We start from the raw sequence: 5,876 nt of genomic DNA, 5'->3' as shown, positions 1-5,876 counted from the left end.
AGTGAGGGGAGAAAACAAGAAACAGCACATTATATATTTGAACATTTGAAAGAATGAATTAACCTTTTAAAAGAATAAAACATGACTCTAAGCATAAGGAATCTATTGTAATGAATCCAATTAGGATTGCTTTTCAGCAAGCACTCAAGAAATATAGTTTTATTTTAAGATTATAAGGTATTGCATCACTTCCTTTCTTCTCTCCCTCCACCCCTGCTATGTACTTCTCTGTTTTCTTACAAATTCAGGGTCTCATATATTCTTAAACATATAAATACAACCTGCTCCGTCCACAGATCGTTACTTGTAGGTTTAGCAAAATCGACTATTTAGTAAACTCTTCTTTGGATAAGACTATTTCTCCTGCTCTCATCATTACTTAATGGGCCGTAGTTCTTTTGTTTAGGGTTTAGGACTCATTTGTCTATTGGTGTCTTTCTTGTTCAGGCCATGTTTAGGCAGCCATGTTGGCTAGAACTCATGAGTTTAGCCCCTCTGAAATTTCTAGGAGACACATCGACACAGCAAAATTCATGTCCCTTTGGCTCTTATAATTTTTCTGACTCCTGTTTTACAATAAACCCTGAGGTGCACATACCCAGTTGTGCTGTGTCCATTGGAAGTGAGTTGTAGCCTTCCCGTCTCCATCTGCACCCTGGAGTTAACCCTGTGGCACAACTCTCCATACCCGAGTCCTCCCCAGAGAGAGCTGGTCTCCCAGGAGTGCTGTTATTCCTAAGTTCACAGATGAGACAAAAACTTTTGCTCCGATAACTGGCCAAGTGGAACTTGACAGGAGACCACAGGGCTCAGAAACAGCACATCAACTGTGGACAGGATCCTTCCCGTCTCCATCTGTGCCCCAGAATTAACCCTGTGGCACAGCTCTCCAGACCCAAATCCCCCCTAGAGAGAGCTGGTCTCCCAGGATGGCTGACATACCTAAGATCACAGGCTCACAGGCTCACAGGAGGGACATTCTCCAGTCAGAGATAGTAAGAACAACTAACATCAGAGATAACCAGATGGCAAGAGGCAAGCACAAGAACCTAAGCAACAGAAACCAAGGTTACTTGGCATCATCAGAACCCAGTTCTCAGATTACAGCAAGTCCTGTATACCCCAACACACTGGAAAAGTAAGATTTGCATTTAAAATCACATCTCTATCACATGATGATAGAGGACTTTATGGAGGCCATAAATAACTCCCTTAAAGAAAAACAGGAGAATACAGGTATATAAGTAGAAGCCCTTAAAGAGGAAACACAAAATCCCTTAAAGAATTTCAAGAAAACACAACCAAACAGGTGAAGGAATTGAACAAAACTATCCAGGATTTAAAAATGGGAATAGAAACAATAAAGAAATCACACATGGAGACAAACCCTGGAGATAGAAAACCTAGGAAAGAGATCAGGAGTCATAGATGCAAGCATCACCAATAGAATACAAAAGATAGAAGAGAGAATCTCAGGGGCAGAAGATACCATAGAAAACATTGACACAACAGTCAAAGAAAATGCAAAATTCAAAAAGCTCCTAACCTAAAACACCCTGGAAATCCAGGACACAATGAGAAGAATAAACCTAAGAATAATAGGTATAGAAAAGAGTGAAGATTCCCAAATTAAAGGGCCAGTAAATATCTTCAACAAAATTATAGAAGAAAACTTCCCTAACCTAAAGAAAGAGATGCCCATGAATATACAAGAAGCCTACAGAACTCCAAATAGACTGGGCCAGAAAAGAAATTTCTCCTGTCATATAATAATCAAAATACCAAATGCACAAAACAAAGAAAGAATATTAAAATCAGTAAGGGAAAAAGATCAAGTAACATAAAGGCAGACCTATCAGAATCACACCAGACTTATTAGAGACTCTAAACACCAGAAAATCCTGGACAGATGTCATACAGACCCTAAGAGAACACAAATGCCAGCCCAGGCTAGTATCAAGTACCAGAAAAACTCTCAATTACCAAAGATGGAGAAACCCAAATATTACAGAACCAAATTTACACAATATCTTCCCACAAATCCAGACCTACAAAGGATAACATGGAAAATTCCAACACAAGGGGGGAAACTTTGAAAAAGTAAGAAAGTAATATTTTTTCAACAAACCCAAAAGAAGATAGCTTCGCAAACATAATTCCACCTCTAACAATAAAAATAACAGGAAGCAACAATCACTTTTCCTTAATCTCTCTTAACATCAATGGACTCAATTCCCCAATAAAAGGACATAGACTAACAGACTGCAAATGTAAACAGGACACAGCATTTTGCTGCAGACAGGAAATGTACCTCAGTGATAAAGACAGGCACTACCTCAGAGTAAAAGGCTGGAAAAAAATTTTCCAAGCAAAATTTCTGAAGAAACAAACTAGAGTAGCCATTCTAATATTGAATAAAATCAACTTTCTACCAAAAGTTATCAAAAATGATGAGGAAGTACACTTCATACTCGTCAAAGGAAAAATTCAACAAGATTGACTCTCAATTCTGAACATCTATGCTCCAAGTGCAAGGGAACCCACATTCATAAAAGAAGCTTAACTGAAGTTCGTAGCACACATTGCACCTCACACAATAATAGTGGGAGACTTCAAGCCCCCACGCTTAGCAATGGACAGATCATGGGAACAGAAACTAAACAAAGACACAGTGAAACTAACAGAAGTTATGAACCCAGTGTATCTAATGGATAACTATAGAACATTTCATCCTAAAACAAAAGAATATACTTTCTTCTCAGAACCTCGTGGTACCTTCTCCAAAACTGACCATATAATCAGTGATAAAACAGGCATCAACAAATACAAGATGATGGAAATAATCCCATACAGCCTATCAGTCACCATGGACTAAGGCTGGTCTTCAAAAACAATAAAAACAACAGAAAGTCCCCATACACATGGAGGTTGAAAAACACTCTACTCAATGATAACTTAGTCAAGGAAGAAATAAAGAAAGAAATTAATAACTGTTTAGAATTTAATGAAAATGAAGGCACAACACCCAAACTTATGAGGCATGATGAAAGCAGTGTTAAGAGGAAAACTCATACCTCTGAGTGCCTCCAAAAAGAAAATTGGAGAGAACATATGCTAGTACCTTGACAGTACATCTGAAACCTCTAGAACAAAAAGAAGCAAATACACCCAGGAGGAGTAAAAGGCAGAAAATAATCAAACTCAGGACTGAAATCAACCAAGTAGAAACAAAAAGAACTATACAAAGGATCAACAAAACCAGGAGAAAAATTAACAAGCTAGATAAACCCTTAGTCAGACTAACCAAAGGGCACAGAGACAGTATCCAAATTAACACAATAATACAGGAGACATAACAACAGAAACTGGGAAATTCAAAAAATCATCATCGGATTCCACAACAAAAGCCTACACTCAGGAAAACTGGAAAATCTGCATGAAATAGCCAGATAACAGGTACCCAAGTTAAATCAGGATCAGATAAATCATTTAAACAGTCCCATAACCCCTAAGGAAATAGAAGCGGTCATTAAGTCTCCCAACCAAAAAAAAAATGCCTAAGACCAGGTGGGTTTAGCACAGAATTCTATTAGACCTTCAAAGAAGACCTAATACCAATACTTTCCAAACTATTCCACAAAATATCAACAGAAGAACCACTACCCAATTTGTTCTATGATGTCACAATTATGCTTATACCTAAACCACACAGAGATACTATAAAGAAAGAGAAGTTCAGACCAATTTCTCTTAGGAATATCAATACAAAAACACTCATTAAAATTCTCACAAACCAAATCCAAGAACACATCAAAATGATCATTCACCATGATCAAGTAGGCTTCATCCCAGGGATGCAAGGATGGTTCAATATATGGAAATCCATCAATGGAATACACTATATAAGCAAACTAAAAGGAAAAAAACCCATATGATCATCTCATTAGATGCTGAGAAAGCATTTGACAAAATACAACACCCCTTCATGGTAAAAGTCTTGGAAAGATCAGGAATTCAAGGCCCATACCTAAACATTGTAAAAGCAATATACAGCAAACTGGTACTAAATGGAGAGAAACTTGAAGTAATCCCAGTAAAATCAGGGATTAGACAAGGCTGACCCTCTCTCCCTACCTATTCAATGTAGTACTTGAAGTCCTAGCCAGAGCAATCAGACAACAAAGAGTTCTAAGGGATACAAATTGGGAAGGAAGAAGTCAAAATGTCACTATTTGCAGATGATATGATAGTATATTTAAGTGATCCCAAAATTCCACCAGAGAACTACTAAAGCTGATAGACAACTTCAGCAAAGTGGCTGGGTATAAAATTAACTCAAACAAATCAGTAGCCTTCCTCTACTCAAAGGATAAACAGGCTGAGAAAGAAATTAGGAAAATGATACTCTTCACAATAGTCCTAAATAATATAAAATATCTTGTTGTGACTCTAACCAAGCAAATGAAAGATCTGTATGACAAGAACTTAAGGTCTCTGAAGAAAGAAATCAAAGACAATCTCAGAAGATGGAAAGATTTCCTATGCTCATGTATTGGCAGGATAAATATAGTAGAATAACAGTAAGGATGTCTGAAAAAGTCATAAGAAAACATTATTAACTATCTACATAAATACCTATTATAATAGTAAAATATATAATATATAAATAGATATAAATAGATAATATATAACATAATATCTAAAATACTATAATACATATTTTAATATATTGTAATAAAAATAGGTAGTTTTAAGTAGACATCATATATGTTTCATGCATATAAGAATTTATATTATATAAATTATACATATATATATATGAATTTTGCCATCTGCACTAACAATGACTCCCACAAGGGCATATCCTATCTTACAAAACTCCAACACTATGCATGAATAGCCCTCTTTTCAGTTGTTCATCAGAGTTATCCAAGAGACTCCCACTCCCAAAATATTATAGGCTATAGCTTTTGTCATCTGTTATGTCCTAACCCCAAGAGAAGAAATGTAAGCCCTTATTGCTGAAGACAGCATACACTTCAGACACAAGACCTAGAGGAATTGAGACTATAATACTTTTTAATTAATTAATTTACATCCTGAGTACTGCTCCCTTCACGGTCCCTCCCTCACAGAGTTCCTCCCCCACACTCCCTCTCCCCTTCTCTTCTGAGAAGGTAGCCTCCTCTCCCTGGCATAGCAAGTCTCTGCCAGATTAGGCACATCCTCTCCCACTGCCAGACAAGGCAGCCATGAAGACTGATCTGCCTGTTTGCTATATATGTGCCAGGGACTTCATTCCAGCTCATGTATGTTGGTGGCTCAGACTCTGGGGGCTCTCAGAGGTCCAGGTTTGTTGACTCTCTCGGTCTTGCTTTGGGGTTCCCACTCCTTAAGGGCCTTCAATCATTCCCCCAACTCATCCATAAGAGTCCCCAACCTCTATCTAATGTTTGGCTGTGGATATCTTCATCTGTTTCAGTCAACTGATGGGTAGAGCCTCCCAGAGGACAGTTATGCTAGCCTCCTATCTCTATTAATAGTGTTAGGGATTGGTGTTTGCCCATGGTATGGGTTTCTAGTTGGGCCAGTTACTGATTGGCCTTTCCTTTAGTCTCTGCTTCATCCCTGCACTTCTTTTAGACAAGACAAATATGGGGGCAAAGTTTGGTGGGCGGGTTGATGTCCTTATCCCTCCACTGGAGTTCTTGCCTGGCTTTGGGAGGTGGCCTCTTCAGGTTCCATATTCCTACTGTTAGGCATGTTAGTTAAGGTCATCCACATTGACTCCTGGGAGCCTCCTATCCCAGGTCTCTCGGACATACTAAAGTTTCTCCTCTCCCCCCAACCCCCTGCAGCTGTAGATTTCCATTTAC

Source organism: Rattus norvegicus, chromosome 6 (genome assembly GCF_021556685.1).
Source record: "Rattus norvegicus strain SHRSP/BbbUtx chromosome 6, alternate assembly SHRSP_T2T, whole genome shotgun sequence".
NCBI lineage: Eukaryota > Metazoa > Chordata > Mammalia > Rodentia > Muridae > Rattus > Rattus norvegicus.
This window is presented reverse-complemented; position numbering follows the sequence as displayed.